The 26,948-nt window shown below is 42.6% G+C and overlaps 1 pseudogene; it reads left to right on the top strand.

Annotated features, from left to right (window-relative positions):
- The first annotated feature begins 1,523 nt into the window (after positions 1–1,523).
- LOC100064044 (zinc finger protein 329-like) lies at positions 1,524–26,948 on the top strand (annotated as a pseudogene).

Raw genomic sequence — 26,948 nt, 5'->3', positions numbered from 1 at the left:
TTTTTATTTTGGTCATTTTGATAGGTGGATAGAGGCTGCGAAAGTAATTTTAAGCTCTCAACAGGCAGTAATTCTGGTGGCATACTTCTATCAGTCACCTTCAGGTAAGTTATGCTGCAGTAACGAATGGCAGCAGGAACCTGGACCCTCACAACACCAAAGCCATGTGTGTTGCAGCTCTGCTGCCGCCTACTCCATTTGCTTTCACCCCCAGGGCCCAGGCTGTTGGAGCAGCCTCTCTACCTGGGGTATTGCTGGCCTCAGCAGAGGGAAAGGAGGACGGGTGGATCCACGCAGAGGCTCTGAACGCTTCTCAGAAGTGCCACCCCACACTTCCACTCACCTCTCACTGCCAGAGCCAGCCCATGACCAAGCCTGAAGTCACGGGGCAGGGATGTGTAACCCTCCCTGGGGGAGAGGCAGCAAGTATTTTCAGCCATAATACAGGTTATCTCAGTTGTCTGTCTTCATAATTTTTCAGCCTGGCAAGAATGTTTTACTCGATAGCCCCTGTCACCTCCCCAGCCCCATCTTCTCCTACCTCCCCCTCTGTCACTCTGTTCCAGGCTCAGTGGCCTCCCTGCTGTTCCTGAAACATACCAGATGTGTTCTCATCTCAGAGCCTCTGCAGTCGCTGTTCCCTTTGTGGAGATCCTGTTCCCTCAATACCTTTGGGCTCACTTCCTGCAGTTCATGACACATCACCTTCTCAGTGAGGCCTTCCCTGACTTCTCTTATTTAGAATTGCAAGTGTCCCTGCCCAGCACACATGCTCCCCATCCTCGTTCTCTGCTTTATGTCTTGCGGAGGCAATGACCACTGTCTGATTGACACGTGGTGTATTGTACTTGTTTATCTCCCCTGCTGGACTGTAAACAGCTTGTGTTTTCTTCTGTATCCCTGGATACAGAATATATCTAAGGATATCTAATATCCTTGGATATTACAGCAGGTGCTCAGTAAACATTCATTGAACTAGAAGAGTTAGATGGATGGGGCCAGCCTCGTGGCACAGTGGTTAACTTTGCACGTTCCACTTTGGCAGCCCAGGGATTGCCGGTTTCGATCCCAGGTGCAGACCTACGCACCGCTCATCAAGCCATGCTGTGGTAGGCATCCCACATATAAAGTAGAGGAAGATGGGCATGGATGTTAGCTCAGGGCCAATCTTCCTCAGCAAAAAGAGGAGGATTGGCGGTAGATAGCTCAGGGCTAATCTTCCTCAAAAATAAGTAAATAAATAAAAGAGTTAGATGGAGGTGAACCATGAGTGAACAGTGAGCAGCCACACCTTGGGTGATTATCTTTATTTTCTGTTTCTAAAGTAATCCTTGCTCACTGAAAGAAAAGAAATATACAGAAAAATAGGAAATTAAGAAATCGCATCCAGAATCTCACCTGTCACCAGCAATCATTATTAATACCTTGGAAAACATCCTCCAGTTCATTAATTCAATCAACGAACATTTGATAAGGATCTCAGATGTCTGCATGTTGGTCCCCTATAGAGTCTGATTAGGAGCATGGCAGACAGTGTGTTCAGCCTCATGGAGCTATCCAGCCAGAGGGTAAGATGGGCATTTATCAAACAATCATGAAAACATCAGTGTGAACCGTAATAGGGAAAAGAACCTAACAGAGCAGAGAGCTGCGAAAGGACAAGAGAGTAACCAAGGGGTGGGGAGGGGACACTGTCCCACACAGGGAACAGCATATGCTGATGTGGGAGGGGAAGGGAGCAGACAAGGCAGACGGAGCCTTGTCGACTTCAGATAATGTGAGGCGAACACTCAGGATGGAGACCCAAGAAGCAAGTGACCACAGGAAAAACAGGGAAAGGAGGAAGCCAGAAGAAGAAGAAATGGCCAAGGAGGGAGGAGGAAGCCAGGGGTGGGCAATGTTATGGACCAAGAGAGAATGGGATTAGGGAGGAGAGACTCCCGCCACCGTGTCGAATACCAGCGAGGGGCAATAGGGCCGTAGGTAGAATCCCTTCTTGGGCAACAGTGGGAGAAGTGGCTTCCCTGGAGAAGCGGTGGGTGAGAGGTGCAAGGCTGCCTTCACCAAATAACAAATCCACATTTACAAGGGCAACACTTAAGACCCCAAAAGATGATCAGGCTGAGAGTATGTGTAACCAAGTCCCAGGAGAAGAAAATAACAAATACATCAGTATATGGATGTCTAGGCTTCAAGTGCCCAAAGGAATTAAACTGAATAAGTGGTCATTTCTCCTAAAGTAGACTGAACAATTTTTAAGTTAAAAAATTTTTTGTGTATGTGCAATTCAGTTGTTTTTAATATTTTCACAAGGTTGTGCAGTCATCACCATTCTTTAATTCCAGTACATTTCATTACCACCCAAAAGAAACCAAATACCAATTGGCAGTCATCCTCATTTCCTCCTTCCCACAGCCCCTGGCAACTGTAAACCTACTTTCTGTCTCAACGGATTTGACTAGCCTGGACATTTTATGTAAATGGAATCATACAATATGTGGTCCTTTGTGACTAGCTTATTTTGATTAGCATAATGTTGTCAAGGTTCATCCATGTTGTAGCATGTGTCAGGACTTCATTCTTTGTTATTTCATCGTATGGCTAAACCACGTTGTGTTTATCCATTCATCAATCGAAGGACATTTGGGTTGTTTCCACTTTTTGACTATTATGAATAATGCTGCTACGATCGTTCATGTACAAGTTTTAGTGTGGATATATGCTTTAAATACTCTTGACTAGGGGCCAGCCCTGTGGCCGAGTGGTTGAGTTCTCACGCTCCGCTTCAGCAGCCCAGGGTTTCACCAGTTTGCATCCTGGGCGTGGACATGGCACCACTTGTCAGGCCATGCTGAGGAGGCGTCTCACGTAGCATGACCAGAGGCACTCACAACTAGAATATACAACTATGTACTGGGGGGCTTTGGGAAGAAAAAAAAAAAGATTGGCAACAGTTGTTAGTTCAGGTGCCAATCTTTTAAAAGTAAATAAATAAATACTCTTGAGTAGATACCTTGGAGTGGAATTGCTGGGCTACATGGTAACTCTTTAACATTGAGGTTAAGAATTTGAGGGTTGCCAGACTTGTCCACAACAGTGGTACCATCTTATGTTCCCACCAACAACGTGTAAGTATTCTGATTTCTGTGCATTCTTACCAACATTTGTTATCGTCTTTTTTATTACAGCCATCCTCGGGGGTATCAAGTAATATCTCATGCTTTTGTAAACATTTTAAAATAGTTAAAATCCATATCCCACACTATATATTAGGAGTCAAAAAACTTTTCTGTAAAGTGCACAATAATAAATATTTTTAGGCTTTGCACACTGTATGGTCTTTGCTAAAACTACTCAACTCGACTGTTGTAGTGTGAAAGCGGCTGTAGACATTTTGTAAGCAAATGGACATGGTTGTAGTCCAATAAAATTTTATTTATGGACTCTGAAATTTGAATTTCATATAATTTTCACGTCATGAAATGCTATTCTTTTGATTTTTTTCAACCATTCAAAAATGTAAAATCCATCCTTAGCTCTCGGACGCTACGAAAGCAAGTGCTGAGTTTTGACCTGCGGCCCATAGTGCGATGACCCCTGCCGTACACAAAAATCACTTCCTGAGGACTGCAGCTCTACTGTGAAAGGCAAAAAGATAGAGTTCAGAGAAAAATACAGAATATCTTTGTGATCTTGGTATAGGCAAACATTTCTTAACCAAATCAAGGAAGATTAATAAATTTGGCTACATTAAAATTAACAACTTGTGTTCATTAGAAAGCAGTATTATGTAAATGAAAAGACAAGTGACAGAGTGGGAGAAGTTAACTGTTGCTCACAGACCCAACAAAGGACTGTTACGCAGAATACATAAAGATCTCAGCATCTCAAAAACAAACGCAGGGGTCTCCCCGTTGTTGAGTGATTGCATTTGCTGCTCCGCTTTGGTGGCCCAGGGTTTCGCTGGTTTGGATCCTGGGTGTGGACATGGTGCTGCTCATCAGACCATGCTGAGGTGGCATCCCACATGCCACAACTAGAAGGACACACAACTAGAATCTGCAACTATGTACTGGGGGGATTTCGGGAGAAAAAGCAGAAAAAAAAAAAGGATTGGTAACAGTTATTAGCTCAGATGCCAATCTTTGAAAAACAAAACAAACACAGAGGAGAAGCTGGCAAATGACTTCAGCAGGCCCTCTAGTGAACGTCCCCGCGACGCCCGCCCCTTCCCCCCTCCCCTTCCCCCCTCCCCTTCCCCCTCCCCCTCGCCTCTTCCCCTCCCCTCTCCCTCTCCCCTTCCCCTCTCCCGCCCCCCGCCCCCGCCCCCGGAGAAGGCTCCTCCGGGAATCCAGCGCACGCACATGCGCACAGCGGGCGGCGCGCCGACGTGGCCTCTCCGGTGGCGGGAAGTGTGAGTTCTGCCTGGCGGCTTCTCCGCTTCGGTTTTGGCCCCCAGGTCGCGGAGCCAAGGCCTGGGCCTGGCTGTGGGGGCAGGGGGCTGACGGGGTGGGCGCCGCTGGGGTCCTGGGCGGGCCAGAGTGAGGACCCCTGTCCGCGGGGCGCGCTCTGTCCTGGCAGGATGTGGCCCCCATCCCTACCCCTCCCCGCGTGGGCGCGACGCTCCTCGCCTCCGTGCTCCCTCCGCCGCCGGCGCCCGAGGGCGCATCCCGCCTCGCGCGCCTCCCTCCATCCTCACGACCTCCTGGCCTGCGCACTCCGTTCTGTTTCCTGTGTCCCCCTCCCCCGCCCCCAGGATGCTGTTCCCTCTTCTGGTCTTCCTCCTCCAAAGACCGATCCCCCCTGCGCGTTTGGGGCGCCTGGAATGTTTCCTTCTTCTCCTGCCCTCTGGGAACTCTCCTTCCCAGGCTTCTCCCAGTCCCCCACCCCTGGATGCCCTGAAGCTGCCCCCCGGGGGCAACATCTCAGACTTTGGGGTCCTCAGCTGGGCCTCTGGTCTCCCTTAAACTCAGTCCTTCCTGTGTCTGTAAATGGCGGCTCCTCCTCCTTTTTTCATTTTTAGATTGGCACCTGAGCTGACATCTGTTGCAGATATTTTTTGGTTTCCTTCTCCCCAAAGCACCCTAGTACATAGTTGTATATTTTAGCTGTAGGTCTTTCTGGCTCTGCTATGTGGGACTCGCCTCAACCCTGGGCGGGCGAAGTGGAGCCTGGGAACTTAACCACAGGCCGTGGGTGCCCCCTGGTAGCCCTTTCTTCCGCCCACAGTCCTCAACGTTCACCTTCGTGTTTCTCTTTCTCCAACCCCATCGTCATCTCTGCCCGAAAATGCCAAGCGTGTACCCGTTTCCAGAGTTCAGTCACTTCACTACCCCCTTCTCCCTGTAAGAGGCACTTCCTCGCTGCTGCCCCCACCGTCTGTTCCCTGTTGGTAGCCAGTGGGAGCCTGACGGGTCCTGTGTCAGATCCTGTCCCCTCTCTGCAGTCCTTCGTGGCTCCCCTGGCTCAGTAACAGCCAGAATCCTCGAGAGCCCTAGAACTGGGGCTGCTGGGTTGGGGTGACAAGGAGCTTTCTTCAGAGTGAAATCAGAGCCCTGCCCCTTCCTTGGGCAGTGTGTTCCCTGAATCTGCTTGGTTTCTGAGTTGTAGACAGTGGGTAGAGACTGGGACAGTCAGGGACGCCAGCCCTAACTCAAAAACTGGCCCAGGTCTGTGTGCCTCCTGAGTTTGTTTGGGAGTGTTTGATAGCGACAGCCTTAGCATTTTGTTCTTTGTCTGGGTCTTCCCCACTAGAATGCCGGCTTCACCAGTGGGGTATCTTCAGCTGTCTCACCCGGTCCTGAGTCATCCCTGCCTAGAACAGGGCTTGGCACACAGTAGGTGTTCAGTAAACATTTGCTGAGTGAATGAAAAACTACCATACCCATGTGACCACAGGAGGGAGCTGGCCCTTGTACAAGAGACAAGATTACAGAGGGGGTGTGTGATTCATCCAGCAAACTCTTCTCTCTTGTCCCCAGGCTGTTGTTAGAGTTTTCCCTTTTTTAATGCCTCTGGCAAACTGTGTGTTTTTGGAATTGACATGCTTGATGTGTCGACCTGTGCAATGTGCTTCTCTCACCAACCTTTCAGTACAAGATGGAGCTTTCCACACCTAATTTTTCACTGCTGTGTAGTATTCCACCTTTTGAAGATGCCACGATTTATTTGTCCCCCTACCCGACCCCCCCGTTGATGTATATCTTGGAAGTTTGCAGTTTTTAAACATTCCCAGTAGTGCTATAGGGGCATCTTGAGCATATGTCTGCTGCAGGAGATTGTAGCAGCATTCTTGCTAGGCTTTAAGCCTAGGAAAAATAAATTCCAAATGGGTGACTGGGAGATATGTGATCTGCTGACTCTCATAATGCTTGTACCAGATTGCTTGTGCTTTGGAATCCAAGGCAGGAGGGGAGTATGTTATCGGGCATGAAGGCAAGGGGCTTAGGAACTCCGCCTGCATACCTTGCTGATTGTTCTTAAGATACTCCCCAAGGGAACGGCCTTGGCTAGGGTTGGTGTGCTTCGGGGGGCTGAAGAATAGAACCTTTGGGCTTTGGCTTGCGTGTCCCTGCAGGCATGAGTTCCTACTATTGTACATGCTTGTGATTCTTTACCCGCAAATAAATATGTGGCGATACGAGGGACCTCACCTCAGTCCTTCAGGCTGATGGTCCCCTGTCCCATTGAAATAATATAGATTGTGTTCTGTCTATTAATTCCGTCCACCCCTTCGGCTGGCTGCCTAGCTGGTCTCGGCAGCATGTGTCCTTGTAAAATGAGTAATGGTTTGGTGTCTCCAGCCTCCTGGTTTTCAAACTTTTGTGAGCCAAGCATTGGAAGAAACACAAAATGTCACAACTCACATACATATGTAACTGGAGCAAAAGTTTGATGAAACAACACTTACTAAGTGAGAGGTCCTCTTATGTTAGTTTTGAATTTTAATTTACATCATTGTAAAAAGAATGCCAGTGTTGATCCACTGCATTGCTTTGTGTTTTAAATTTTGATTTCAACCCAAAATTGTTCTCCAAAGAGACCATGCCACTTTTTATGCTAATAAAGACATGTTAATGATGTAGAAACTACCCATAATATACTGTTAATGGGGGAAAAACAAAAAGAGGACCCAAAATTGTATATACAGTTTGACTCCAACTATGTCAAAATGATTCTCTGGGAAGATAACAGGAAATAAATGCACCCAAGACTTAATTTTCTTTATACTTTTATGTTTTCCAAGTTTTCTATGAATGTGTATAGTGATTTTTTTCTTTTTTTTTTCTTTTTTGCTAAGGAAGAATAGCCCTGAGCTAACATCTGTTGCCAATCCTCCTCTTTCTTTTCTTTGGCTTGAGAAAGATTCACCATGTGCCAACATCTGTGCCAGTCTTCCTCCACTTTATATGTGGGTTGCCGCCACAGCATGGCTGACGAGTGATGTAGGTCTGTGCCTGGGATCCAAACCCATGAACCTGGGCCGCCGAAGCAGAGCACACTGAACTTAACTGCTATGCCACAGGGCTGGCTTGTATAGTGACACTTTTAATAGTAAAATATTGAAATGGAATTTGATACCAGTTTTATTTAAATAGGATGCTCCCCTGTCGAATCTAAAATGGAATTCTGTTTGCCCTACTTCCATTTACCGGCAACTTTTCTGAAGCATTTTGAGCTCATGTAGCAAAGAAATTAAATAAATAGCTTTCAACTGGAGTCAGTTGCCAGCTGCAAGAAGGCCAGGGAAACTGGGTGGTTTGGACAGCTTTGCCCCAGCTCGACCCCAGTTCTTCCTCCACCCCAGTTCTTCGAGGCAAACAGCCCTGGCTTTCTTGTTTTTTTCTGCATCGAAACCTACTGTGCAGGGGCCGGCCCCATGGCCTAGATGTTAGATTCGGCATGCTCCACTTTGGTGGCCTGGGCTCAGTTCCTCGGCGTGGACGTACACTACTCATCAGTGGCCATGCTGTGATGGCAACACACATACAAAATAGAGGAAGAGTGGCACAGATGTTAGCTTAGGGCGAATCTTCCTCAAGCAAAAAGAGGAAGATTGGCAACAGATGTTCAGGACGAAACTTCTTCAGCAAAAAAAACACCTATTGTGCAGAAAGGATTTTACAAGTCAGCATTTTCCCAGTGGGAGCGTTCCATGGTTTTCTTACAGCTCCCAGCTAGGTTCATGTTTTTCCCCCTAGAATACCTATAACCACCTCTTGAACACTTTTTGAGAAAACTATTATAAATTCATTCTCACCTAGCTGTTAATGAATTCTGGTCTTTGATGTAGTACCTCTCCCTAGAAGCATTAATGTTTTTCCTGCCTACTTTCTGTTTTGACAGGTTTCTAAAACATTAACAGGAAAGTTGAAAACATTAACAGGAAAGTTGAAAAAATGGGTAATGAATACCCATTACCCACCACTTAGATTTATATGTATTCAATATATGACAGGTATTATGTGTTTATGATATACATTATGTGTGTATATATGCATGTACATATGTGTATTTATACATATTTGTGTATATGTATGTGGATGTATATGTATGTGTGTATATCTGTATATAGGTGTGCATACACGTTCATGTGTGCTGTATGAGTTGATTTCTGTATATGAATATGTGAGTGTATATTTATGTGTATGAATATATTTATGTATGTATGCATGTATATTTACTTATGTGTACATAAATGTATACTTCTTTATGTGGTAACCATTTGGAAGTAAGTACAGGTATGACATTCACCCCAAAATATTTCAGGACATTTATTCTAAGAATAAAAACATTCTTCTGTACAACCATAATACTATAATCACCCCTAGAAAACTAGTGATAATCTCCTATTATCATCTGATAACCCATCTCTATTCAAATTTCCCAAGTTGTCCCTCATGCCTTTTATCGCTGTTATTTTTGAGTCATGTCCCATGATTTTGTTTTGTTTTCTTTAATCTTGTTTTATTTTGAAATAATTATAGATTTACAGAGAAGTGTGAAGAAATGTACAGAGAGATCCTGTGCACCTTTCACTAGCCTCTCCCCTTGTTAACATCTCGCACAACTGTAGGACAGTGTCAAACCAGGACATTGACATTATACTGTCCAGAGCTTGTTCAAATTTCACTTGTACGTACACATACTCATTTGAGTGCATTGTAGCTCTGGCCATTTTGGGCTGTGTAGCTTGTTGTAACCACCACAATCAAGATACTTGACTCTACCTCACTGCAAGACTCCCTCATGCTCCGCCTTTGTAGCCACGCCTGCTCGCAGCCCTCTGTCCCTGACCCTGGCAGCCACTGGTCCATTCTCCTTCTCTATGATTCTTCTTTAGCAAATGTATAAATGGAGTCATGAAGTATGTATGTTTTTAAGATTGGCTTTTTTCGCTCAGCATTATTTCCGTATCAGTAGTTCCTTCCTTTTTAATGCTGAGTGGTATTTCATGGTATGGCGGTCTCACAGTTTCTTTAATCATTTACCTGTTGAAGGATGGTAGGCTAGTTTCCAGTTTTTGCTTATTATTAATATACTGATTTTTGTGTGAATCTTCATTTCTCTGGGATATATGCCCAAGAGTGCAATTACTGGATTATATGGTAGGTTCATTTTTAGTTTTATAAGAAACTGCCAAACTGCTTTCCAGAGCATCTGCCCATTTTACATTCCCACCACCAGTGTATGAGTGATTAAGTTTCTATAAATTCTCGCTAACATTTGGTGTTATTACTATGTTTTAGCCATTCTGATAGGTATGCAGTGATATCTCATTGGGGTTTTAATTTGCATTTCTCTAGTGGCTGATGATGTTGATCATCTTTTCTTGTGCTTATTTGCCATCTCCCTTTCCACCATGAAATGTCTGTGTATGTCTTTTGCCCATTTTCTAATTGGACTTTTTATTTTTAAATATTGAGTTTTGAGAGTTCTTTATATATTCTAGATGGAACCAGCAAGTCCTTTGTCAGGTATGTGATTTGCAAATATCTTCTACCAGTCTGTGATTTGTTTTTCATTCTCTGAACAGGATCTTTTGCAGAGCAAAGGTTTTTTTTTTTTTTTTTTTTTAAGATTTTACTTTTTCCTTTTTTCTCCCCAAAGCCCCCCCGGTACATAGTTGTATATTCTTAGTTGTGGGTCCTTCTAGTTGTGGCATGTGGGACACCACCTCAGTGTGGTTTGATGAGCAGTACCATGTCCTTGCCCAGGATTTGAACCAATGAAACACTGGGCTGCCTGCAGCAGAGCGTGCGAAGTTAACCACTCAGCCATGGGGCCAGCCCCACAGAGCAAAGGTTTTAATTTTGAGGAGATCCAAGTTATTAGTTTTTCCTTTTATGGATCATGCTTTTGGTGTCAAGTCTAAGAACTCTTTGCCTAGTCTTGGGTACCAACGATTTTCTCCAGTGGTCTTTTTTTTCTACAAGTTTTATAGTTTTAATTTTTACATTTAAGCCCTGATCCATTTTGAGTTAATTTTTAAATATAGTGTAAGGTAAGGGTCCACTTTATTTTTTCGTATATATATCCAGTTTCCCCAACACTATTTGTTGAAAAGACTGCCCTTTTCCGTTGAATGGTCTTGGCACCCTTGTTGAAAATCATTTAACCATATATGGGAGGGTTTATTTCTGAGCTCTCTTTTCTGTTCTTTTGGTCTGTATGCCTGTCTTTATGCCAGTACCACATTGTTTTCATTACTCTAGCTTTGTAATAAAAATTCCTGATTTTGAAATCAGGAAGTGAGAAATCTCCAACTTTGTTCTTCTATTTCAGCATTGTTTTGGTTATTTGGGGTTCCTTGAGATTCCATATGAATTTTAAGATGGATTTTTCTCTTTATGTAAAACATCACTGGGTTTCTTTATAGGGATTGCATTGGCTCTAGATAGCTTTGGGTTATTGTTGACATCTTAACAATGTTAAGTCTTCCACCATGAAAACAGGATATCTTTCCACTTACTTGTGTCTTCTTTAATTTCTTTCAGCAGTGTTTTGTAGTTTTGAGTGTATAAGTCTTTTGCCTTCTTGGTTAATTACTAAGTTCCTAAATATTTTATTCTTTTTGATGCTATTCTAAAGGCAGTTTTCTTAATTTCCTTTTCAGATTGTTCATTGTTAGTATAAAAAAGCAACTGATTTTTGTGTGTTGATTATGTATTTTGCAACTTTGCTGAATTTTTAAATTCTACCAGTTTTTTTTTTTTTTTTTGGTGTGTGTAATCTTTAGTGTTTTCTATGTGGAAGATCATGTCATCTACAAATAGAGATAATTTTACCTCTTCCTTTCTAATTTCGATGCCTTTTATTTCTTTTTCTTGCCAAATAGCTCTGGCTAGAACTTCCAACACTGTGTTGAATAGAAATGGTGAAAGTGGACATCTTCTTTTGTCTTATTTGTGATCTTAGAGGAAAAGCTTTTGATCTTCCACCATTGAGTATGATGTTAGCTGTGAGTTGTTTTTTGTTTTGAATTTTTTATTGTGGTCTAAATAGTTTATAACAGTGTGGATTTTCAGTTGTACATTAGTATTTGTCAAACACCATATAAATGTGCCCCTGTACCCCTTATGCCCATCCTCCTCCCTTTCCCCCTGGTAACCACTAAATTGTTCTCTTTGTCCGTAAGTTTGTTTATACTCCACATATGAGTGAAATCGTATGGTGTTTGTCTTTGTCTGGTTTATTTCACTTAACATGATGCCCTCATGGTCCATCCATGTGGCTGCAAATGGGACAATTATGTCTTTTTTATGGCTGAGTAGTAGTCCATTGTATATATACACCACATCTTCTTTATCCAGCCACCAGTCACTGGGCACTTGGGTTGCTTCCATGTCTTGGCTATTGTGAATAATGCTGCAATGAACATAGGGGTGCATAAGACTCTTTGTGTTGTTGATTTCAAGTTCTTTGGATAAATACCCAGTGGTGGGATAACTGGGTCATATGGCAATTCTATTTTTAATTTTTTGAGAAATCTCTATTCTGTTTTCCACAGTGGCTGCACCAGTTTGCATTCCCACCAGCAGTGGATGAGGGTTCCCTTTACTCCAAACCTCTCCAACATTTATTATTTTTTGTCCTGGTGATTATAGCCATTCTAATGGATGTAAGATGATATCTAAGTGTAGTTTTGATTTGTATCTCCCTGATGATTAGTGATGTCGAATATCTTTTCATGTGCCTATTAGTCATCTGTATATCTTCTTTCAAAAAATGTCTGTTCATATCCTCTGCCCAATTTTTGATTGGGTTGTTTATTTTTTTGTTGTTCAGTTCTGTTAGTTCTTTCTATATTATGGAGATTAACCCCTTAGTGGATATATGATTTGCAAGTATTTTCTCCCAGTTGGTGGGTTGTTTTTTCATTTTGATCTTGGTTTCCTTTGACTTCCAGAAGCTCTTTAGTCAGATGAAGTCCCACTTGTTTATTTTTTCTTTTGTTTCCCTTATCTGAGTGGACATTGTATTTGTAAAGATCCTTTTAAGACTGATATCAAAGAGTGATATGTTTTCTTCCCAAAGTTTTATGGTTTCTGGTCTTACCTTCCAAGTCTTTGATCCATTTTGAGTCTATTTTTGTGTATGGAGAAAGATAATGGTCTACTTTCACTCTTTTGCATGTGGCTGTCCAGTTTTCTGAGCACCATTTATTGAAGAGGCTTTCCTTTCTCCATTGTATGTTCTTGGCACCTTTGTCGAAGATTAGCTGTCTGTAGATGTGTGGTTTTATTTTCTGGGCTTTTAATTCTGTTTCGTTGATCTGTTTGTCTGTTTTTATACCAGTACCATGCTGTTTTGATTACTATAGCTTTGTAATATGTTTTGAAGTCAGGGATTGCTATGCCACCGGCTTTGTTCTTGTTTCTCAGGATTGCTTTGGCTATTTGGGGTCTTTTGTTGCCCCATATGAATTTTAGGATTCTTTGTTCTATTTCAGTGAAGAATATCATTGGGATTCTGATTGGGATTGTGTTGAATCTGTAGATTGCTTTAGGTAGAATGGACATTTTAACTATGTTTATTCTTCCAATCCATGTACATGGAATATCTTTCCATTTCTTTAGGTCATTCTCAATTTCTTTCAGTAATGTCCTATAGTTTTCCTGGTATAGGTCTTTCACCTCCTTGGTTAAATTTATTCCTAGATATTTTATTCTTTTTGTTGCGATTGTAATTGGGATTGTATTCTTGCGTTCTTGTTCTGTTGGTTCGTTATTAGAGTATAGAAATGCTACTGATTTTTGTAAGTTGACTTTGTATCCTGCAACTCTGCTGTAGTTGTTGATCATTTCTTAGTTTTCCGATGGATTCTTTTTTTTCTTTTTTCTTTTTAAAGATTGACACCTGAGCTAACATCTGTTGCCAATCTTGTTTTTTTTTCTTCTTCTCCCCAAAGCCCCCCACTACATAGTTGTATATTCTAGTTGTAAGTTCCTCTAGTTGTGCTATGTGGGACGCCGCTTCAGCATGGCCTGATGAGCAGTGCCATGTGCGTGCCCAGGATCCAAACCTGTGAAACCCTGGGCTGCCAAAGTGGAGCATGCAAACTTAACCACTCAGCCATGGGGCCGGCCCCTAGGATTTTCTATACATAAGATCATGTTGTCTCCAAACAGCGAGAGTTTCACTTTTTCAGTGCCAGAGTTTCACTTCTTCAGTGCCTATTTTGGATACCTTTTATTTCTTTTCCTAGCTTAATTGGTCTCGCCAAAACCTCCAGTACTATGTTGAATAAGAATGTGAGTGGGCACCCTTGTCTTGTTCCTGTTATCAGAGGGACGGCTTTCAGTTTTTCCCCATTGAGTATGATGTTGGCAGTGGGTTTGTCATATATGGCCTTTATTATGTTGAGGTACTTTCCTTCTATATTCATTTTTTTTTCTTTTGAGCAAGATTAGCCCTGAGCTAACTGTTGCCAATCCTCCTCTTTTTGCTGAGGAAGACTGGCCCTGAGGTAACATCTGTGCCCATCTTCCTTGACTTTATATGTGCGATGTCCATGGGAAGCCATTATGGCTTGCCAAGCGGTGCCATGTGTGCACCCTGGATCCAAACCAGTGAACCCTGGGCCACTGAAGCAGAATGTGCACACTTAACCTCTGTGTCACTGGGCCGGCCCCTATATTCATTTTATTGAGAGTTTTTATCATGAACAGATGTTGGATCTTGTCAAATTCTTTCTCTGCATCTATGGCGATTATCGTGTGGTTTTTTTTTTTTCCTCATTTTGTTAATGTGGTGTATCACATTGACTGATTTGCAGATGTTGAACCATCCTTATGTCCCTGGTATGAATCCCACTTGATCATGGTGTATGATCTTTTTAATGTATTGATGTATTGGGTTTGCCAATATTTTGTTGAGGATTTTTGCATCTATGTTCATCAGCAATATTGGCCTGTAATTTTCCTTCTTTGTGTTGTGATCCTGCCCACATGCAGTTCAGGGCTAAACAAGGCAGTCTCTGGCCATGAGGGCAGAGCAGTGGTTACCTACTGGGAGATCGGGGATGCTTTATGTCATGATCTCTGGTTGCCCAGCTGTCTACACATATGAAAACTCATGGAGACACATCTAAAGACTCAGTGAACTGCTCACTATGGATTTATTCTATCTAAGTTATACCTCAATTTACAGTAAAAAAAATGAATGACTGTAGCTTGGACCACAGTGGCAGTGGTGGAGGAGGTGTGAAGTGGTGAGATTCTGGATGTATTCAAGGTCAAGACTGACACATTAGAAGTGACTTTTGAGAAAGGAGCAAAGTGCAGGATATCGTCCAGGTTTCTGGCCTGCTCCACTGGGAAAATGGAGTAGCCGTTTGCTGGGAGGGGAAAGCCTCAGGGAAGAGCAGCAGGTTGGGTGGGTACTGGCAGTGTGGGACTCAGGCATCCAGCTTTTGATTTCTTCAGTGTGTGGTGCCTGGCAGAGCTGAGAGTTAGCGAGGGGTAGGCAGTGCACTGTGCAGACCTGGGTTCAGGGGAGCCATGTGGATGGGAGAGGTGCAGTCAGCATTATAACACGAGCCTAGTGTATTGTGCTGGTTTGGGAGAGTGAGGTGCAGAGGCAGGAGGAGAGGAGGAGAAAACTCTTGTTTGGACATATGGAGAGCAAGGCATCACCAGACATCGAAGAAGCATCTTGGAGACAGTTGGAGATCAAGGGTCCCCTTGATGAGGGGATGTCGGAAATATGGCTAGATCCTTTTCTGAAGCCTCTGAAAACAGAGTCACATATGATGTGCAGGTATGTATAGAGGCCAGCAGCTTTGCTCTTCACACAATTGCTAGTTCTTCTCGATCATCTTGTTTCTTAGAGTGTGTTCCCGGCTTTTCTCAAAGGGAGTTAGTACCAAAGTAGACCCCACGTTGGCTGTGGGGCCTCTGACTCTTCAGTGACTCCCAACAGCCTAGAGGACAGCAAGGATCTAGACCGTGTGTTCACTAGCCTCTGTCACACCAGAGGTTCCTGTCATTATCACTCTGGCTGGCTTTTTCATACTGAGTGTAGAAACCCAGACCCAAGAAGCTGATCTCCTGGAGTGCATCTGCACTACCTAGACATTCGGGCTGACTCCTCTTGCCTTGAACTCCCCAAATCTCCTCATTTTCCTAGCTTGCCAGGAGGAGCTTCCTTTCTTTCTACGAAGATGTAAGCTGTGGAATAGATTCCAGACAGTTCCCTGTGAGCTTCTTGTAGTTGCTGCCACAGAGGAAGTCTAACCTTGGTTCTTTCATGGTAGGCATGCCACACAGTGGCCTTGTCACATGGCAGGATTTATTCTCAAATGTGACACTTCAGATATGTGCTTGATTTGTCAAGCTATATGCTGTTAAAAATGAGGGCCGGGGCCAGCCCTGTGGCCAAGTGGTTAAGTTCGTGTGCTCTGCTTCAGCAGCCCAGGGTTTCCCCTGTTTGGATCCCGGGCGCGGACATGGCACTGCTCATCAGGCCATGCTGAGGTGGTGTCCCACATGCCACAACTAGAAGGACCCACAACTAAAATATACAGCTATGTACTGGGGAGCTATGGGGGGAAAAAGGAAAAATAAAATTGAAAAAAAAATGAGGGCAAATTCTTTTAGAACCTCTGCAAATAACCACATTGCTTTTATAAATACAGTGGCTCAAGGGAAGTGGTTAATCCTGAATTCTGAGGAGTCAATGAGAATGAGAAACCATTCAAACAATGTTTTACTACGCTAATGGTTGGAAATAGATCATATAGCCCTCAAAATATGAAATAGTAGAAATAATACCAAATATTCCAAAGAAATAACCACCATGAGAATTCCTCCACCAATTTGTTCAGTCTTAATTAGTTCTTATTTCACTGGCTATTGGTGCAGCAGTCCACTTTTATAAAGTCGTCATTTGCTTTGGGACTAAAAGTAATGCTTGAGATCGTGACTCCCTCAGTTCAGTAGGACAGTTGTCCAGGGCATGTCCACTGGCAATCCCATACCCATGAAGTATCTGTAATTAGAAGTACCTGGGGGCAGAGCAAAATGGCAGGGTGAGCTGACCCGGGATTCTCTCCCCTCCAAGATACAACAAAGAATTGGAAAAACTGAATTTCAGAGAATAAATCTAATGCCAACACTTTAGAGACCTACAATACCAAGAAGGCGGAGAACACAGACCTTGCTGACGGCCTCGGAGGCGCTGGAACGGGTAGGAGAGAATGTCGCTCCCTCCCCTAGAGTCTGCGATCCCTGCTGCGGGGGTCTGGGAAGGAGCTGGGGAGAGGCTGCACGACTGGGGGATCATCCAGGAGTCCTGCCGCTGGTTCAGTGGAGACCCGCTGATGGGGGAGAGCTTCCGTGCGTGGGGACCCCATAAACCCAGGGCCTTGGGAGACCAGAGAACAGAACTGATCCGAATCCATATCGGCAGGCGAGAAAAGCAGCCCCTCCCTCCCGGCAAAGCGTGCTGGGTGCAGCCATCTTGCCCGAAGGCAGAGAGCTCAGAATGCGGCTCTCGACCCCCATCTAGTGGTGACAGGCTATAACTGCAACCGAATTCTACCACCATGTGAAAAAACCACTCCTCTACCATGCAGCAATTTATAAAAGCCCCAGACCAGAAGGAAAACAATAAAAACATAGAGTTAAGTCCTGAGGACTTGGAATTAGGTAAACTAAGTGATAATGAGTTCAGAGCACCTATAATCAAAAAACTCAATGAGGTAGAAAGAGAAACAAGCCAATGAGTTCTGGAGTTACTTCACAAAAGAGATTGAAATTATAAAGAAGAATCAAACAGAATTACTTGAGATGAAAAACACAATGGACCAGATAAAACAGAATACGGATTACCTGAATGCCCGTGTAGACACCATAGAAGAGCAAATTAACATAATTGAAGACAGACAGGCTGAATGGTTCCAGACAGAGGAAGAAAGAGAAATAAGAATTTTAAAAAATGACGAAAATCTCCGAGAGATAGTGGTTTCAATGAGGAGTAAGAACTTAAGGATCATAGGAATTCCCGAGAACGTGGAAAAGGAAAATGGAGCAGAAAGTGTGCTTAATGAAATTATTGAAGAGAACTTCCCAAATCTAGGGATTGATGGAGAAATGTGTGTAGAGGAAGCTTTCAGATCTCCTAGATTTGTCAATGTAAAAAGATCTACTGCAAGGCACATAATAGTACAAATGGCAAGAAGGAAAGATAAAGAAAGAATACTCAGGGAAGCAAGAAAAAAGAAGAGAATAACCTACAAAGGAGCTCCTATCAGACTTTCAGTGGACTTCTCTACAGAAACCTTACAAGCTAGGAGAGAATGGAGTGACATATTCAAAGCTTTAAAAGATAAAAATCTTCAGCCAAGAATACTCTATCCAGCAAGAATTTCCTTCAGATATGAGGGAGAAATTAAATCTTTTCCAGACAAACAAAAGTTAAGGGAATTTGTAACTAAAAGCCCTCCACTACAAGAAATCCTCAAGAAGGCTCGCATACCTGAAAAAAGAAAGAAGGGAGAAAGGGGTGACAAACCACAGACTAGGGAGACCAATGGATAGAACCAGAACAGGATAGCAAATATTCAACGATAGCATTAGGGTAAAGGTAAGGAAACTACCAAAGCAAGGACGATCTTATCACTCTAACTACAAATTCATAACACGAGTTGGAGTAAGAAATGAAAATAATCATTTAGGAGGGGAAGAGCAAAGGGTCTAAATCAGTATAGGCCAAGTAAGTAAGAGACCACCAGAGAATAGACTATATTATACACGAGATTCTAAATACAAACATCAGGGTAGCCACTAAAGTAAAAACCAAGAGAGTCACAAAACATAAATAAGGAAAAATCTAAGAAACCCAGCATAAGAAATTACAGTATTAAATGGGTAGGCTAAAGCAAACAGGAAAAGAAATGCAGGAAAACAAGATAATGAGTGACAGATTGACAGCATTAAGTCCACATGCATCAATAATTGCTCTCAATGTAAACGGATTTAAGTCTCCAATAAAAAGACACAGAGTGGCAAAATGGATTAAAGAACAAGATCCAACAATTTGTTACCTCCAGGAAACACACCTCAGCCCCAAGGACAAACACAGGCTCAGAGTGAAGGGGTGGAGGACAATACTTCAAGCTAATAGCAAGCAAAAAAAGGCAGGTGTTGCAATTCTTATATCAGACAAAGTGGATTTCAAAATAAGACAGGTAAAGAGAGACACAGAGGGACAATATATAATGATCAAAGGGACACTTCATCAAGAAGAAGTAATGCTTATAAATATCTATGCACCCAACACAGGAGCACCAAGATTCATAAAGCAACTATTAACAGACCTAAAGGATGATGTTAAAAACAACACAATAATAGTAGGGGACCTCAACACCCCACTCACATCAATGGACAGATCATCCAGACAGAAAATCAACAAGGAAATAGTGGAGCTAAATGAAAAACTAAAACAATTGGACTTAATAGACATATATAGATCACTTCACCCTAAAACAGCTGAATACACATTCTTCTCAAGTGCACATGGAACATTCTCAAGGATAGACCATATGTTGGGAAACAAGGCAAGCCTCTACAAATTTTAAAGAAATTGAAATAATAACAAGCATCTTCACCAATCATAATGCTATAAGGCTAGAAATTAATTACAAGAAAAAAGCTGAGAATGGCACAAAGATGTGGAGACTAAACAACACACTACTGAACAAGCAATGGATCATTGAAGAAATCAAAGAAGAAATAAAAAAATACCTGGAAACAAATGAAAATGATAACATGCCATACCAACTCATATGGGATACAGCAAAAGCTGCATTAAGAGGAAAATTAATCACAATACAGGCACATCTTAACAAACAAGAAAAATCCCAAATAAGCAATCTTAAACTACACCTAACTGAACTAGAGAAAAAAGAACAAATAAAGCCCAAAGTCAGCAGAAGGAGAGAAATAATAAAAATCAGAGCAGAAATAAATACTATTGAAACGAAAAAGGCAGTAGAAAGGATCAACAAAACAAAGAGCTGGTTTTTTGAGAAGATAAATAAAATTGACAAACCCCTAGCCAGACTTACAAAGAAAAAAAGGGAGAAAGCTCAAATAAACAAAATCAGAAATGAAAGAGGAGAAATCACAACAGACTCTGCAGAAATACAATGGATTATAAGAGAATACTACGAAAAACTATATGCCAGCAAAATGGATAACCTAGAGGAAATGGATAAATTCTTGGACTCCTACAATCTCCCAAAGCTCACTCAAGAAGAGGCAGACAATTTGAACAGACCAATCACAAGGAAAGAGATTGAAACAGCCATCAAAAGCATCCCACAGAATAAAACCCCAGGACCAGATGGCTTTCCTGGGGAATTCTACCAAACTTTCAGAGAGGATTTAATACCTATCCTTTTCAAGCTATTCCAAAAAATTAGGGAAGATGGAACCCTTCCTAACACATTCTACGAGGCCAACATCACGCTGATACCAAAGCCTGACAAGGACACCATGAAAAAAGAGAACTGCAGGCCAATATCACTGATGAACATAGATGCAAAAATTCTAAACAAAATTTTGGCAACCAGAATTCAGCAATTCATCAAAAGGATCATACATCAGGATCAGGTGGGATTCAGACCAGGGACACAGGGATGGTTCAACATCCGCAAATGAATCAACGTGATACACCACATCAACAAACTGAGGAATAAAAACGACATGATCATCTCAATAGATGCAGAGAAGGCATTTGATAATATCCAACAGCCATTTATGATAAAAACTCTGAACAAAATGGGCATAGAAGGAAACTACCTCAACATAATAAAGGCCATATACGACAAACCCATAGCCAACATCATATTCAATGGGCAAAAACTGAACGCCATCCCCCTGAGAACAGGAACGACACAAGGATGCCCTCTATCACCACTCTTATTTAACATAGTACTGGAGGTCCTGGCCAGAGCAATCTGGCAAGATAAAGGAATAAAAGGAATCCAAATAGGGAGGGAAGAAGTGAAACTCTCACTGTTTGCAGATGACCTGATCTTATATATAGAAAACCCCAAAAAATCCATTGGAAAACTCTTAGAAGTAATCAACAACTACAGCAAAGTTGCAGGGTACAAAATCAATTTGCATAAATCAGTAGCATTTCTATATTCTAATAACGAACTAACAGAAAAAGAACTCAAGAACACAATACCATTCACAATCGCAACAAAAAGAATAAAATACCTCGGAGTAAATTTAACTAAGGAAGTGAAGGACCTATATAATGAAAATTACAAGGCTTTTCTGAAAGAAATGGATGACGACATAAGGAGATGGAAAGACATTCTGTGTACGTGGATTGGAAGAATAAATATATTTAAAATGTCCGTTCTACCTAAAGCAATCTACAGATTCAACACCATCCCAATCAGAATCTCAATGACATTCTTCACAGAATTAGAACAAAGAATCCTAAAATTCATACGGGGCAACAAAAGACCCCAAATTTCTAAAGCAATCTTGAGAAAAAAGAACAAAATGGGAGGCATCACAATCCCTGACTTCAAAACATACTACAAAGCTACAGTAATCAAAACAGCATGGTACTGGTACAAAAACAGGTGCACAGATCAATGGAACAGAATTGAAAGCCCAGAAATAAAACCACACATCTATGGACAGCTTATCTTCGACAAAGGAGCTGAGGGCATACAATGGAGAAAAGAAAGTCTTTTCAACAAATGGTGCTGGGAAAACTGGAAAGCCACATGTAAAAGAATGAAAATTGACCATTCTTTTTCACCGTTCACCAAAATAAACTCAAAATGGATCAAAGACCTAAAGGTGAGACCTGAAACCATAAGGCTTCTAGAAGAAAATGTAGGCAGTACATTCTTTGACATCAGTATTAAAAGGATCTTTTCAGACACCATGTCTTCTCAGACAAGGGAAACAATAGAAAGAATAAACAAATGGGACTTCATCAGACTAAAGAGCTTCTTCAAGGCAAATGAAAACAGGATTGAAACAAAAAACAACCCACTAAGTGGGAAAAAATATTTGCAAGTCATATATCTGACAGAGGCTTAATATCCATAATATATAAAGAACTCTCACAATTCAACAACAAAAAATCAAACAACCCAATCAAAAAATGGGCTGGAGACATGAAGAGACATTTCTCCAAAGAAGATATATGGATGGCCAATAGGCACATGAAAAGATGCTCATCATCGCTGATCATCAGGGAAACGCAAATCAAAACTACACTAAGATATCACCTTACACCCATTAGAATAACAAAAATCTCTAAAACTAATAGTAACAAATGTTGGAGAGGTTGTGGAGAAAAAGGAACCCTCATACACTGCTGGTGGGAATGCAAAGTGGTGCAGCCACTATGGAAAACAGTATGGAGATTCCTCAAAAAATTAAAAATAGAACTACCATACGATCCAGCCATCCCACTACTGGGTGTTTACCCAAAGAGCTTGAAGTCTGCAATCCCAAAAGTCTTATGTACCCCAATGTTCATTGCAGCATTATTTACAATAGCCAAGACATGGAAGCAACCTAAGTGCCCATCAACAGATGAATGGATAAAGAAGATGTGATACATATATTCAATGGAATACTACTCAGCTGCAAAACAGAACAAAATCATTCCATTTGCAATAACATGGATGGACCTTGAGGGAATTATGTTAAGTGAAATAAGCCAGCTAGAGAAGGATAATCTGTGTATGACTCCACTCATGAGGAATTTAAAAATGTGGGCTAAGAGAACAGTTTAGTGGATACCAGGGGAAAGGTTGGGTGGGGGGGTGGGCACAAAGGGTGAAGTGGTGCACCTACAACACGAATGACAAACATTAATGTACAACTGAAATTTCACAAGATTGTAACCTATCATTAACTCAAAAAAAAATGTGGGTGAATGAACACAGAAACTAGTCTGGAGAGAAAGATGAAGAAGATAAAATATTTGAAAGTGATGAAGTTTGAGGTGGAAAAAGGATAGAGGGAGGAAGAGAGAGAGATAGAACATGTCAACTTGCCATTTTCTTAAGGCCATTGTAATTTTTTTTAAACAATTTCATTCTATGATGCTCCTCTGGGTCCTTAAAATAAATTATATTTTATTCCAAAAAAAAAAAAAGTAGTACCTGGTTTACTCATTTCCACAGAGGCTCTGAGACTGCCCTTTTAGAAGACCCAGTTTCTCTTCTGTGGCTTTTAGCAGAGTCTCTAGGCAGGAAAGCTAAAACCACTGGTGGCGATGTTCTGAGAAAATGAAGTGGCTGTGGTTTGTTCCTGGAACCAGCAATGTCAGCATGGAGTAGAGGAAATACTCTGTTGGGGTGTGGTGCGGGAGTTTCTGGCGGTAGGAGCTACCTTTCCTCTGAGGGGGATGGACACTTCTGCATAGTGAGGCCCTTGTAAAATCTCCACAATCTTCCCACCTTTCTTATGAACAATCTCTAAAACATATTTATATTGTTGACATTTTGCCAATATAGAATTAGGTAGATAAGGGGTCAAGACATCTTGAAATGTTTGTTTCTCTGAATATAGTGTCTGATTTTGGAAATGCAAAACCAGAGACTTATAAGAGGTGATTGGTCTCCCAAGAGGAGCATGGCTGCCCAAGGGCAGTTACTGTCGTAGCTGGGTTGCCTCTTCGTTAAAGTGATGACCTGGTGTTTAAGAATTAACGTGGCAACAAAACATGGCGGAAAGCAGCACATCTGTCAGGAACCGTGGTTCCTTCAGAAAAGAAGACCTTTTGTTTTTCATAAATAAGAGAATAATGAAGTCACCCTGAAGCATAGAGAGGTATTTGGTGAGGTGCAGAGCCTCTGCTCTCTGGGCTGATTACAGAGAAAGGAAAAAAACGTGGAAGGTGAATGAGAGATGGAAGCATTAGGAGGAGCCTGGTGGGGCAGGCATGATCATCAGAGAGGGAGGGTTCCACAGTTTCCAGAGTATGGTGTCTGTCCTCCCATAATCCCTTTTATTAAAGTCATTTTCACTTGGGAGGAATCAGGATCCTCAGGAGACAAAGGAGTCATTAGAATCGTTATCCTGGGCAGGGGTGGGCGGTGGATGTGTTTGTAAAAGGGCATGCGTGGTAGAGACGCTCGTGGTGTTGACTGGCGTGCGTACAAGAGCCTCCATAGATGATAAAACTTAATGTATGTCTAGGCGTGTAGAACATAGTGCACACACAGACAAATGAACACAGCTACGATTGGGGCAGTATGATAGGATTAGGGGGTCGTATGGAAGTCAGAATCCTGGTTGTGATATTTTACTGTCATTTTGCAAAATGACACCATTAGGAGAAAGTAGACTAAGTGTACAAGGCATCATTCTGTATTCTTTTGTACAAATGCATGAGACTCTACAATTATTTCAATAAAAATTTCAATTAAAATAAAAAACTAAGCAGTACCTCATTTGGAGTTCAGGCTCCACAGCCTGAGATTCATTGTACCCTGGAGTTGGGCATCCTTGGCCTGAGTGGAAGACTGGGGAGTGCAGAAGAAGCCCAGAGGTCAGAGTGAGCTTGGGGTCATGGATGTAGACCCTGCTGTGGTGTGAGAAGAGGACATGGGTTTATGGGCAGGTGTGGAGAGATTGTGACTCCTGATAAGGGCTGTGAGTGTGAGGACTGGAGGGTCTGGAGTAGAGATGGCTGTCTGTTGTGCTGCATGTAGATGTGGACCAGCCAGGAGTCCTGAGAGAGAACTGGGAGAGAGGGGATGGGTGTCGAGAGTGAGATGTTCTCCAGGAGCTGTGAATCCGTTCACCCATTTGAGAGTGCGGTAACAGCTGTGGTCATAGAGAACCTGTGGTGTGTCACGGGGCTGCCTCCAATACTGTCACAAGGCAGTGAAGCCAGGGTCCAACTCGGATCGTGAGGCCGCCCAACTGCACTGTGTCTCACGCCTTACACGCTCTCCCAGTGAAGCCTGTATCAGCTGAGGTCTGTGCGTGGATCTGGGGGTTGGCGAGCTGCATGTTCAGTCCATTAAAAACTGAGCTGCATGTGGGGTTGTTGGGTGCCAGTGGGTGGGACAGATGGGAAACTGAGCACATGGCAGCACGTGGAGTCATAATAAATGGCCTTGGTGTTCCCGACATATGGTGGGGAGGGCCAGGATGCTGCTCACTCACTGCTTCAGGGAGCGGGGAGGGGAGGTTTCTCACTAAAAGTCCCTTTCCCCTTCTGGTAGGCCACCCTCTTTGGTAGATGTTCTTCCTCTGTTAAGATTAAAAAATCTCTAAAGCTATTTTTATTCTCTATAAATGGCTCCATTCTTCATCATCTTCATAGTCTCTCTCCTCCCTGCAGGTTCCTATCTAAACAAAATTCACATACACCTGACTAATTTCTTATTTGGGGGTATGGTTTTTTAAAACTTACCATGGAAATGTAATATACATGCTGAAAAATATACACAAGTGCACAGCTCAGAATTTTCACAAAGTAAACATAGTTTGCACTTTGGGTTTGACTTCTTTCATTCAACGTTATGCTTGAAAGATTCACCTGTGTTATTTTGTGTACTTGCAGTTTATTCACTTTTGATATGTGGTATTCCATCATGTGAATAAACCACAATTTATTCATCCACTGCCCAGTTCTTGGACATTTGGGTAGTGTCCAGTGTCAGGTTGTTATGGACCAAATTGTTGCTGTGAACGCATGAACACATCTCTCTTGGCTGTACACCTACGAATGGAATTGCTGTCACAGGGTGCACATAAAATCAGTTTTCGTAGAAATATGCCTGGCCAATTTTAACATTTAAATGCCATCATTTTAATAATTTTTTTCAAAATCTTAGGATTCAAATATTTTCTCCCTTTTCCCCCCTAGCCTGGGAAACAAGTCAAAATGGAAGCATCAACTCAGGATGTTGTTGGGGAAAAACCATCCAATTTCATGAAATTGGAAAGATTCTGGAGGGATGATTCCTGTGTATACATTAGGAGAAACCTGGGCATGTGAGGACCAGGTAGAAATGCTCCATAAAAACCCAGAGAAGTGTTTGAGGCACATGGCATTCACCCAGGAGAACACAGAGGATCTGGAGAGAGGCTTGGTCATTGTGATTATGGAGAAAGCTTGAGTCTCTGCTCAGTTCTTCCTCCATCTCAGAAAGGTCCCACAACAAAAGCTTTCTGTGAACATGATGCAGATGTTAAGCATTCTGGTTACATATGTAATTGTTGGGAAAGCTGTGAAGGTCACATGCTTGATGAAAATGATGACCGTAGAGCAGCCATCGGCCAGGCTGGTCAGCTTGGCCACCTTGGTGGAGCTCTAACAGGAGATTAGCCCTCCAGATGTACTGAAGGTGGTGGTTCCTACAGTGATTCTGCACCCATTAGTGGATAGGGCAGAACTGTCAGAGAGAAGCAGCCACATAAAGGGGAGGGCTGTGAGGAGGTGTGTGATTAGGGTGCATGTCCTGGTGAGCAGAAGAGAAATAACTCTGGCGATGAATGCTATGACTGCTGGGAATGTGGGCAATCCTTCAGACGGAAATCTCACTTCCTTGGGCACCAGAGGACTCACACTGGAGACTCGAAACTGTATACCTGTAGCTAGTGTGGAAAATCCTTCTCCAAGAACTACAACCTGCTTGTGCATCAGAGAATCCATACAGGAGAGAAGCCCTATAAATGCCGTAAGTGTGGGAAAGCCTTCAGTGCCGGCTCTGCCTTTATCAAGCACGAGAGGACCCACACGGGAGAGAGGCCCTATGAATGTGACCGGCGTGGGAAGTCCTTCAGCCACCACTCTTCCTTTGTTTTGCATCACAGAACTCATACTGGAGAAAAGCCATTCAAATGTAATGATTGTGAAAAATCCTTCCCTGATGTCTCCCACCTTATTGTCCATCTGAGAATTCACACAGGAGAGAAGCCCTGTGTATGTACGAAATGTGGAAAGGCCTTCACCGATGGCTCATACCTAATTAAATGTGGAAGAATTCACACCGGAGAGAAACCCTGTAAGTGTGTGGATTGTGGAAAATCCTCAACCACAACGGTGACCTCATCATGCATCAAAAAATCCATTCTGGAGAGAAACCCTACAAGCATAAGGAATGTGGGGAAACTTTCATTGAGAGGTCTTACCTCATCAGGCACCAGAGAATTCACACTGGTAAGAAGCCCTGTGGCTGTGACCAGTGTCAGAAACTTTTCAGGAACATCACTGGCCTCATCTGGCACTAGAGGACTCATACTGGTGAGAAGCCCTATGAGTATAGTCAGTGTGGCAAAGCTTTCAGGGACAGCTCCTGTCTGACCAAGCACCAGAAGACCCACGCTCAAGAGACCCTGCATGAGAGTGTCCCATGTGGGAAGGGTTTCCAGAGCCACCGTGCTCTTAGCAGACACCAGAGTTGCCACACTGGAGACACATCTGTGGGGACTCAGTGA

This window comes from Equus caballus, chromosome 10, assembly GCF_041296265.1.
Source record: "Equus caballus isolate H_3958 breed thoroughbred chromosome 10, TB-T2T, whole genome shotgun sequence".
NCBI classification, from domain to species: Eukaryota; Metazoa; Chordata; class Mammalia; order Perissodactyla; family Equidae; genus Equus; species Equus caballus.
The sequence above is the reverse complement of the archived record's forward strand: the minus strand, read 5'-3'. Positions and strand labels throughout refer to the sequence as shown.